General features: G+C 38.8%; 1 long non-coding RNA gene across 1 annotated transcript in view; it reads right to left on the reverse strand.

Annotated features, from left to right (window-relative positions):
• Positions 1-11,095, reverse strand: part of LOC121071949 — a 76,305-nt gene extending 65,210 nt beyond the window's left edge. Inside the window, exon 1 of the long non-coding RNA XR_005820868.1 lies at positions 10,885-11,095. This is a non-coding gene — a long non-coding RNA (uncharacterized LOC121071949). The remainder of the gene's footprint in view (positions 1-10,884) is intronic.
• Between the last annotated feature and the right edge of the window lie 1,388 nt (positions 11,096-12,483).

Consider the following 12,483-nt stretch of genomic DNA (forward strand, 5'->3'; position numbering starts at 1 on the left):
GGGAATATAAGTATGCATATAAGGAAATCTTCAAAGCATGAGGGTTTCCCCCACCAGTCACAAATACCGGCTGTCATGCAAGACCACGTGGGAATTGCAGCTCTTATGCACCCACTACAGGAGCCCAGCACTCAGGTTCATCATGCTTCAGTTTAATGAAGCAGCGCTTAATGAAGCGGTTTTCAACAAACAGTGAAATCTCTGATGGAGCAGCCTCATTTCAAAGAGAATTTGTAACAAAATGCTATTATAAAGAGATCTAGTTCAATTGTTTCAAGGAAAGAAACTATCCTTTAAAGAAGGACTTTATCTAAATCTTCAAGGTAGCTTCTCCTGTGTTTCTTGTACAGTCCCACAGGAGCCGATGGGAATTCACTAAGGGGAAAAATATAATTTAAAAAAATGGGTCATGTTTCTTATTTATGCAACTTAGAAGCAAAAGTGAAAAATACTAGAAAAAAGGACTGATAAGTCATTGATAGGTGCATACCAGAACATTTCTAGAACAGCAACGTAGCATAGTTGTCATCCTCCAGACTTCATGGCAAATGATTTTGCAGGATTTTAGGCACACATCGAGATGATTCTTGTAAGGTTGACACACAAGTACACATTCGTAATCACCACAAGTACATTGTTTGTTACTGTACTTTGGCACAGCTATCTTTTTCCTTCTCTCTTTCCGGATTTAGTTATAATTCACATCAAAACATTCATTTAGTCACACTATTTAGATTCTTTTAAGCACTCCTTTAGTTCCTACATGGAATGGTAGTTTGTTGAAGGTCCACGTTAAATCACCTTTAGTGTCTCATTTTGGTTTATAAAAATTGATCTCGGTAGGAAAGAAACTGCAGATTATCCATTGTGGTTTATCAAGTTTTGTTGGTTTTGTTGTTGTTTTTTTTTCTTTCTTTTTTTTTTTTTAAAAGACATTGCACATTCTGATGATGATTCCATTGACTAAAGAAAACTATGTTGTGAATTTTCTGACTAACGAACGTTTCTAAAAGGATAATTCAATGTCATACACACTGACCTAATTGCTTTAATAGAGCCCTAGCTTAACAGAAGCTAGTATGGTAATACAGCAACCGAGGGGTAATGTCCTTGGCTGATATTGCAATAGAAATAACAATGTAGTGACAAGGCATGGACATGAAAAAGCCACTTCCTACAAGCCTGAACACAAGTGGCCAGACAACAGCATCCTTCTTTCAAGGCTTAGTCTTGCAAACAACAAATCTGGCAAGCCTGGGTCCTCCAGTGCTCTCTCCTGCTGTCAGGAGACTGGCCATATTTTGCCTACATTCACCCTGCAGCTCCAAGCTCTGCCACATCCTAAGACAGTTTCTATTTGTGTCCTTGAAAGTGAACCACAAGCCTTGGGAAGTCTCAGTATCTCCACAGAGGAGCATGTGAGAGGCGCCTCTGACGAAATCACATTGTGATACATTTATAAACACACTGTGACTGATTGAAAATGTATGCTGGGTTGAAGAAACAAGGAAAAAAAAAGTTCATTGTCACCTGGAAATGATTTGCAAGACAGCACTGCACTTAGTAACAAAACTAAGGTTATTTCCCAAACATGTAAACATTTCTCTGCAAACTGCTGAAGTCATAGGCTCCACTTTTCCGTTTCCTTGGGGGCAGCCAAGAGAAAGCAAGCTGGTTGCCATTACGGGACTGCAGACAGAAAGTGCTTTGCCTTGGCCACTGACCTGCTGAACAGGTAACCTATGCAGTGCCTTGGGTAGGGACTGTCCTGGTTGCACAGTACTTCATCACAGAGATATTCCTCCTCCCACCAATCACTCAAGTTCTAGCAGTTTGCCAAACAGATTTTTTCCTGTTAGGCACAGTTTATAACACACCTAGATTTTACAGCAAAATTAAAGTGTCTAAGCAAGGTAGAAGATGTCAGTCAAGGGCAGAAAGCTGTGTTGTTTGTTTTTTAAGCAATCTGAAATATATTTCAGCAGCAGAAGGGTTAATATGCATATTTATAAGCTGTCAGCAGTATTTATAGATTTTCCTCAGACTAACTCATACCATATTGCAGGGGAATAATTTTATTGCAACTGCACTGAGAAAAATCATTTCTACAGATTTCAACTCTTGTAACAGTGAAGAGAGGTTTCAATGGTTGGTTTACAGCTGGCCCCCTAATGCAGGAAAGGTTGGAAAATAGAAAAGTGCAGCTTTTCCAAAAGCTAAAGGTGTTGTGGCAGCGACCACTGGAACATTGGTGTCGCCTGGTACATCCTAGTGTGAGAAATCATGCATTTGTTACTATGAATTTCCCTTCAGATTTCACTTCTCTTTCTTGTTTTAATCACTTGCATTTGAGAGAAAGGAGATACATTAAGCAAGACTGCTCAGATTCGCAAGAAAATGTTTATCAGCACATGCAAAGGCCCTTTGGGCAGACTCACCTGAGAGCAGCTCAGCAATGCCTTACACACAAAAGCTGTGATTATGATGGGGGTTTGAGCATCACAAAGTCTTCAACTCCGGAGACAGAGAACGACGCTTTGTAGCGATACTGGCATGGCCATGGCAATCAAGGAGAAAAAGTAATTACAAGTGACTAGGAATAAACAGTCCCTCCTCCTCCAAAAGGAGCAACAAAAGGAGCCTAAATCCAGCGGTCACACAAATCAAGACCTTCTCCATTTCTCACTCTGCCCCCCAGCAAGTAGACTGAGGGTGAACAAGGGGTCTGGGATGGGACATGGCCAGGACAGCTGGCCCAAACTGACCAAAGGGATATCCCATACCATATAACACCATGCTCTCAATAACATATGGGATCGGGGTGGAGTGAGGAGTCCATAGCAGCTGTTACTAGGAGATTGGCTAAGCATTGGTCTGCTGGTGGCAAGTGATTGCCTTTGCATCATTTTTTTTTCCTCTCTCCTTTTTCACCCCCCTTTAATTTACTGAATTTTCTTTATCTTGACCCAGGATTTTTTTCTTGTTTTTGCCTTTCTCTCTCCCAGTCCTGACAGGGCAGGGTGGGGAGTGAGCAAATAGGCAAAAGTGGTGGGTTGATCCTTACCAGCAATGAAGCACCCTATCTGTTTTAAGAAAACAGAAGAATATACATATTTTTTTAATCCAGAATTTCTTGTTAAGTGGACAGCAGTAATGCACAGTAAATGCTGAGGCCTGGAAGAAGGTAATCATGAACTCCACAGGCATCCTACAAATCTACAAACGCTTTCAGCAAACTGCTTGCACAGTGCTGTGACAAATGATTTGGGCTCACACAAGATGCCTTCAGGTTCCTGTTCCACTACATATTTCTTTTATGACTTCAAGTGTGTCACACAAGCAAAGGCTTATTGACTTAAATGAACCGGAGAAGTGGAAAAAAAAAAGCCAGTAATTAACGTAGCTAGACTGGCAAAAGTCCCTGAAGACACAGTAATTTCCATTTTCATATAATTCTATAGGGAAAACTCAAAGGAAATCTTCCATCACCATAAACAGGGCACTTTTCAATGTCATTGGTGCCTTACTCTTTTTGGCTAAATATAGACTGTTCTGCTATGATTGCTCTACACGCACTCATATATGGGAGGCATCCTAGCAGCTTTCAGAGCACCCCAGTTGCTTCCATGGACAATTAGATTTATTCTGGTTATCCCACCCACCCCTACAGCATCCCTAAAAGTCCTCTGCAACCACATGACTTCACTTACGTGAAGTACGTTGCCTGACTTGAATTGCTATCTGTGACTGCCTTGTAAGAAAGGGGTGGGGGGAAAAAGCTGCGAGCAGTAGTCCTGATCTCTGGACCACAGCACGGTCTCCAAGGCCTATCTTGCTCTGCTCAAATTCCCTGGAAAGAGAGGGTTCCACCTCATGGCCACGGCCTTCCATGCCCTCCCTATTTGGGAAACAGGCAAGCAAGACCAAAACAAGCCTGTTTTGATAATATTTTTACAGGCACTCTGTCAGATAAATTAAACGGTAGAGAAGGGCTCAGCTGGTTTTGCACAAACACTGAACACCAGTGGAAAAGGACGTGGTGTATTCCACTGCGCCAAATTACTTCCAAAATCAAGATTAAGAACTAAAGAGTATGACAACTGAGTTTAGGAATGTTCTAAAAGCTATGGACTATCACTTTTCTACATCTTTTGAACTGAAATAATCTGAGGAAAAGAAAAAGATGCATCCCCAGATCCCTTTCAACCTCAAAGTCCCTTGATGTTCCAGCTGCAAACCTCCACAGCAACGCTGCAACGTGTCGAGGAGCAGCACTGTCTTTCCCCAGCACACCCAAAGCAATTAACTTATCTGAAGGAATATAAAACAGGACAGTTTGTGGGAAGGAGAGGACTAGGATGCAATTACCTGCTGCAATTGCATATCTCCCGTCCTTTCCTCTAATTCCCAGAGCTGCTGAGCATACCCTGAGGGCACAGTGGGACCTTCCTCCCCACCAATGCTGCTACACTCATGGGAGTCCCAGAAGAAAATCTAAAGCATTTTCACCTCCAGTTTCTCCTGAATATCAAGGGCTAGGCTGCAGAAGCTGATGTGAGAACTGCACACATCTCCCTTGAAGAACTCATTGGACCTCTGGCAAGCTACGAGCATCCCCAACACAGATAACCACTACTTCAGTAACTACTACTTCAAGAAGCACAGCACGAAGACACAAGTGTGTGCACTTGGCCATGCTGCTTTGTAGTGTTTATATTAATGTACCCAGGCTGCTCAGTCATGGTGCTCTCCACTTTACAATTCCAGGTACAAACATTTTTCTGCAATAAGAACCATGCCATCTTAACTATGATTAAGACTTCACATGCAAAAAGTATATATTGTATATTTTTTCTATTCGGTACAACTTCACCTTGCCCTGAATTATTTTTGTACTATAAAGGGGGGGGGGAACAAAACTAAAAACTGCATAGTTGTCCACCAAATCATGTGAGAACATTATCAGGTCATACCTGACATGTTTTCGCTGAAATCAGTGGAACTACTTGTCAGGATACCTAAGCACGGAGAATTTCTTTCCTGGGTTGGGATCACATCCAGTCTTCGAAGGAAGATACCTTTTCTGCCTTTTGCCTGGAACCTTTCCATCTCTTAACACAGAGTAGCTTGAAGAGAAATCAATGTAAAAATACATGTAAGCAAACAAAGGAAGACACAAATAGGATTTATTTCTTTCCAGGAGGATCCTGAATTATTTTGTCACCAGACATTTGGTGTCCTAGAAAGCAAAGGAGGAGGAGGAAGGGGGAGCATGGGAGGTGGGACTGTACTTAGGAACCTGAGCCTGTTTTCTCCCTGCTGTTTCTTGGAGTTTCTAGGCACTAACAGCATTCTTCTTGTTGAGCTCAACGATTTTTACTCAGGGTATTATATGTTATCACCTGAAGCAGAAGCTTCTGAGTACAGTGCAGACAAATTATTTTTGCATTGCAGTTATTCTTTGATGTGTTTGAAAGAATTAAATCAGGATAACAGGAAGCCTATGTTAAAACCATTTTGTCCTCCTCAGTGATTTTTACATGTGTTTCGTCCACATTTTCATTCTATTTATACAAGTGCTGATGTAGCATTTATGAGAGCAAACGTTTTTCCTTAGCTGAAGGTGTTTTTTTTGTTGTTGTTGTTTTTTTTCTTTTTCTTTTAAAGACAGAATTGGTCACTATATAACACCAAAACTCATTTAGGTAAAACACTTGTTACAAAGAATTTTATGGAGGTCATCCATAAGTCATGGAATATCACTTTGGAAGAGTGGATTCGCCCACTCGTTGTGGGACACTGCAAACTCCTGGTCTAGAAATATGGTAGGCAGATTCTGCAATATTCTATGTTAGCCCAAACTCAAAAACTATGGTATCATGAGTATTCAATTAGACACAACACTGAAAATTGAGACTAATTGAGAAAGCAGCAGAGACTACCCTCACCAGACATACAAACGTAGGCAAATCAAGTACTTCTACTTGATATGCATTTTAATCGTGAGCTGAGAGTTAATAGAACATCGCCTTCCAGTATAAGGACAGCCTCATATTGTCACAAAATATGAGATGTTTTCTGTATATTTCTAAAATATACATTAATTTAAGTCTGCAGAAAGAAAATGAGAACACTGCAGGAAAGAGACTTGAACTCAGAAGCGAAGACTAATGCTAGTCAGCATTGGAAAAAAGCTGCCTCCTATTACAAACAAATGGATAAGTTGGATGACAGGAATCCCATAACACTGAGGAGAACTGAAAGGTGTAGGCTGTTGGAAACTTCCTGGGAGGTCAGCACTACTTTCACCCTGAAAGTTATGTCTTACCATTTTTGAAACTTACCGCTACATTTTAAGTCACCATTGACTATTTTGAAAATATGAGCACACACCAATTTGTTTTTATCCTGTTGCTATACTGATTAGTTAAAGCTGAACTGTTTTATCCTCAGACAATTACCTCTCACCGCTCTTATTACTCACTCTTCTACAGATTTCACAAGAACATATTGTGCAACCTCCTCTAAAGAAGAGATTTGACCATTAGGTTTTGAGGGAAGGTTTAGTTGAACATTCATCCAATCTAGTAATTACTGCAGAACACCCAGAGTAGCTTGTGTTGTAAGAACGCTTTCCAATAGTGCTGGTATGACTGATCATTAATTTACACATTTTGAAGATGGCATCTGAAGGCTAGCAAAGATATCCTGCAGTTGAACAGGGATTCCTCTGATGGTCTTTACTTCAAGACCATTTATAATTTCCTGGTAAATGCGATCTAGAGGTGAAATCAGGGGGTGGGGGACACAAGGGGAAAACAGTTCAATTGTTGGTAAAACTGCTGATTTGGACAGATTGAATTTCTCCTTTCTTGGTGAGGAAGTATTTAGTGAAAGCAAGATAAATAAGACTGAGGCATTTGCTATCTAAAAATAATATTTTTTGCCATATTCTGTCATCTTTGCTTACTTTGGACAGGTTATTTTTCTTACTGTTTTAATTCCATAAATAAAAGAATTCCATGAGTGAGAGGATATGAGGGAAGAACATGACTCCTCCTTCCATCTGAAGTCTCCTCATTTTTTAAATTTTCTTTCACATCTACTTTGTTACTATTAAGTGGAAACGGACTTTTATTTTTTTTTTCGTGTGTTGACTACATGGCAGTTCAGACCTAGGAGATTCTATGTGATATAAGGAAAAGCAGATGGCTGGCCAGAGGTTGCAGAATTTAAGGACATTTTACTTGAAATTGTGTGGGATGATGAAAAATAACACTAAGGGACAATGAGAATGACTGAAAGAGCAGTATTTATTCCAGTGACCACATATTTTTATTTATTTTAAGACTACAGCTACCTTATTTTATTAATTCACTACAGCAACTAAGGTAATACAAACAGGGGGGAAAGAAAGCATTAGAAAGAGAAACCAATGGGGAAGTCACCTGGACATGACTACCACTACAAAACTAAAAATTGAAAGAGGCCTAACTGCATGTGAAAAATTTCAGAGAACTCTTGCATGAGTTGAAAGATAAGAGAAGCTTATCACAGAAATACTGATCTTTTCCCATTTCTTCATGGACTAACTTATTTCCATGTTTTTGGTATTTCCAGGTAGCAGAATCTGCTCAAGAATGAAACTTAGTAAAATTGCTGGTGTTGCTGCCCCCTTCACAAAAACATGCCATCATCTTGAACCAGCAAAGTTTACTGCAGTGTGAATAAAGTATTTTTTCCACATCTAAACACACTTCGATATTTTTCTTAAGGAGAAATATCATCAGAAGAGCAATGCACTCTCTCTTATTCTGCAAATATTCTATATTAAAAGCCAAACATTTAACATTGGAAATACACATCTGAATTTGGAGATGAGAAATATAACTGTGGAGCATCAGTGAGAGAGAAGACTTCTGTCTCCAAGAGATAATGCATACATTAAAGCGGTTAGATAATCAAGTATGTTATGTGGACCATTAATTCCTGTGAAATTAATGGAAATAGACACACTGTTCCTACCACTATCCTTAGTAAAAGCCTGAAATATTTTAGGTGGAAGTACATACATAGAGAGTTAAGTGCAGTTGGAACAATGAAACACATCCAAGCCATAACTCTGCTTACCCTAAAAAGCAGACATACTGAACAGCATTTATCAACGGTTTTAAACCCATTAGTAATATAGACTAATAAGTTAGTAAGTAATATTATTCAGTATATTTTCACTGTGATGAAGCCGAGTCCAATACTGCATTCTGGTAAGAACAGACACTTGGCATCACCACTATTCTGACCATCCCAGACATTTATTCAGAGATGGTCAAAGTTTTGGCAGAAGAATACGAACTTTGGGAAGGAAAAAAAGTTCAGCACTAAGCCTTCACTTGTTAAAAAGAAATAATAAAAAAAATTGGCTTTAGAAAGATGTACTAAGACCAAGTTTCCTGAGCTGCTGATTCATCTTGGTGGAGCTCCATGCATGTGTTCTGAGTTCCAAAAACATCTTACCCGTGTATACAAGCCATGGCCAACAGCATTACTGAGTCCAAACTTATGCTGACAGCATCCAGAAGTGTTTTGCAAACCCGAAATACTGCACTGCAAAAGTAGTGCTGCAAAGTCAATGCAGACGATATGCTATGCCCACAGTTCCTGCTTTGAAAACATAAGGACCACTTCCTGTGCCACTTTGGGGCACCACAACCATCTTCTCCAATAAGAAGGACTTGCTGATGATTCCTCCAAAAGCCTTTGGAAACCAGTGCCACGTCACAACCCTGGGACAAAGATGCAGAGTACGCAGCTTTCAAGCTATCTGAAAGCACCAGATCGTTTGGGGCAATCATCCCTGCTACACTTTCTAGAGCCATCCCAACATTATATCAATGTATGTGGAGGTGAAGAGCTCAGCTAGGCCCAGCTCTAGGAGCTGGCAGGGTCTCTTCAAAGTTTCCTCTCCAAATTTCTCCAGAATAACTGAGTATTTGCTGCTCCCGAGAGTCCAGCACTGGTACCTGCTTTTCAGCTGCTTTTTTTATTTTAGCAGGCTGGAGAGAAACCTCTCATATATATGTGTGTATATGTATTTTATACAAGTGAATAAAACTCAAAGTGTGATAGACCTAAAAAGCCTTCAAAACTGAAAATAAAGAGCCAATATTAAAGAAAAAATACATACTAGAATTGTGCCACTTAAGGATTTTGCAAACCTTCACCATACTGTTTAAAGCTACAGTAAGACAAAGACTGAATTTTCATAACTGTACCTTGGTGGTGGAAATATCAACCTTAGAAAATTGATGTATAGGAAAATACCACCCTATTTCCATCTTTCCATAGTACACCTAGTTATATATTTAAGAGGCAGATTAAGAGCTCAATATTGCGATGTTGTAAAGTCTGAATTAAAACTACATTTTGGTGATAGATGCAGTGAAAACTTAACTGTTTTCACTGTTTGCAGATTAACTTCTGCAATGAAAGCAAACACTTTCAAGTAATATAGATTATAAATAGATTATAAGCTATAGGTCTGGTGTAAAATGTCACAGTTTTACTTGTTCAATAGGTCTTTTGACTGCAAAAAGTTTGCAACTGGAAAACAAGTTTGTCTCATTCTTCGAAGCAAAAATCACTTATTCCATTTTTCAGGCTGTGCGCTCTGGCCAGACCCAGCAGAACTTCCTTGCATCTGAATCACTGCACACATAAAAGGAGAGTTCCCGATGTTTCTGCCTGCCCAGTTAGCTTCTATAGCTAATTCCTTCACTGAGAACAGTTTTATAGGGGAAGTGAGGTGCCAGTACTAAAAAAGCACAAAGCCAAAGGTTTAAATAAGGACTTCATATACTATTGCTTCCTTAATTATCCTGGCAGTAGGTTCTGGGTTTGGCACAGAGCAGGTGACATTGTATTTAGGAAGGTATTCTCAATAGTAAGGAAGAATCATAAGATGCCTACTAAATATTTCTATTCCTATCAGTGATTCACTTGTAATTTAACCATTTAATTGTTGAATTATTTTTTAAAGCAGTCTCTCTTCAAGTTCTTTCTTCTGACCTGTCAACAACAACTTTATTCGAAAGAATGCTTCAGCCAAATTACTCCGTTTCCCAGGCACTAAACAACATTCCTGCAGACTTAGATTTTATAACAAAAAAATCTCTTTAGAGTTATATGGTAACAGCCTGTCAGTCCAACCAAGAGCAAAGGGAGCTATGTTCAGAGAATTGCACTACAGTGTAGACCTGATTTCCTTTTCCCAATTTAAAAACAACACTCCTGGAAAAAGTGATGTGTAATAGTAAAATGCTGTTGTATTTTGGCCTACCTTAGAAAAGCTAGCAAAAAGCAAGTTTGCAAAAGCTAACACACACAAACAAAAAAGTCATACCCTAAACAAGTGGCAAATTCTAGTAACTAATTGTCAGAGTTCAGAAGACTTTTCCCTTGTCTTCCTCAATCTTTTGTCCATTTCTTCCCAAAAATGTCACATCGTTCCTTATATTCTGATGATCTGACATTCTGCAAATAGGCCAGCACTACAGCACCTTCTTTATCTTTTAGTACAATTCTGACTTCTGTTCAGATATAATTCAAGTTTTATGCGTACTAACTCCTAAGCATGCTATTCTACTGAAATAAGGGGCCCCATTCACGTTTACTGTCAATATACATGCACAAATAGGTCTAAAACAACTCCTTCGTTTTTGAGTCTCATGCATTACAGAGATTCCCATTATAACACAAAAAGCATTTATGGTTATAATTAGGATATAGCAGCAACCAAAATCGGATCCATCTACTCTAAATGCCACCCTTCTAACAAGTGAAATACAAGAAGATAACCACACCATTTAAGTAAATTTTGAACCTTACCTTAAGGGATATGAGAGCTGCATACAATAATTTTGCCACAGATTATCTTCGCATGTTTACAGCAGTATTGCTTTAGGCACATTAAGGCAGAATTGGCATTTTTACTCTATTTTTCTGGATGATATGTGCAATCTATGACTTGACTTTGGCACTCTCTTGTTTTTCATACAACTAACCCAGCCAGAACGTTATGTGAACACAGTATTTAAATGTATTTCATTTAACTAAAAGAAACTATGCCTTTTTGTGCAAGCCTTTTTAATTTTTTTTGGCTGCATTATTATTCCCTATACCTAAGAATACTTCGTTACTTGGATTGTCTACATATAACCTTCTGTCCCTTGGCTATTTGCCTTGCTTGGAAATACCTTGCTAAGACATCTGTGCTCATGGCAGTTGCTTTAGCAACTTTATATGCAGGGATAAATTCACATTTTTTTAACTTGTTAGTGGCAGAGGATAACAACCTTCTGTGTTTAGTTGTTTTTTTTTTCCCCTCCTTTAAAGCAGCTGACAATTAAAAGCATTATCCTTTTAGCACTGCAACCAGGAAATAAAAGAAAAGAAGTTCTTAAAGATGTTAATGCAGAAATTGAAATATATTTTTTAATGTAAAATAAGCATATTTTTCATTCCTCAGTGTTTTCTGTGACTATATGTCTGCAGTGTGGAAGCTGGGAATCTTTCTTTGTAAAGCAGAACAGAGTAAGACATATATCTGTGTGATTTTTGACTGTGGGGTAAACACTAACAAGTCTAAAATAGTTTTTGTCATAGAGTTTATGATGAACTGGATATACCCACATGCACCAGAGTGCATTTTCTTTTGCTGAAGAGACAGGTACAGGCAGAGCTAGAGTCCAAGTGCTGCCATACAGAGCATGTCTCCACCTTCCCGGGGCACAAGTGCATACTGGAGCAAAATTTTGGCAAGATTCACCTAAAAATCATGCCCTCCCTCCAACCACATACTTTTTGAAATTGCTGTTTGAAATAAATGCAAAGATGTTCACTAAATGTTACCAAATTGTAAAGAACTATGTAGAAGAGACAGCATAATACAGAAGAAATAAAATGCAGTATACTTATACATCACTCATTACTACATATAATAAAGAACATAGGAAATTTATTTAAAAATACAGATTAATCTAGTGCTGTTATAAAGGTATAAATAATTCACAGAAAACAGAAAGTAAGCTAATATCTACTGATATCAAATTGCCCAAACTCCTAGTATGTTTAACACAAGAGAAGATAGTTCATGCATCTAGACTGATTCATACATTGATCTACTCTCATCTGGCCTAGAAACAGAACTACCTCACTTCTCAAAGATCCAAGGCACAGCTGAGGTCAAGGACAATGCGGGGTTTTTGACTTGACTTGATGCAAGGTCATATAGGAGATTGACATTAGGTTTAGGCTCAGTTGAAAAAGACACCCAGGAAATTTTAGGTACTGGAACAAGCCCTGAAATACACAAATGCACATAGCAGCAAGCCACAGAGAGTAAAGAGGATCACCTAAATACTGCCTGAAGGTTACATAAAATAAATTCAAACATTGTTGCTTAAAGTGGGGCATGAACTCTATTTA

Source organism: Cygnus olor, chromosome 6 (genome assembly GCF_009769625.2).
Source record: "Cygnus olor isolate bCygOlo1 chromosome 6, bCygOlo1.pri.v2, whole genome shotgun sequence".
Classification (NCBI taxonomy): domain Eukaryota; kingdom Metazoa; phylum Chordata; class Aves; order Anseriformes; family Anatidae; genus Cygnus; species Cygnus olor.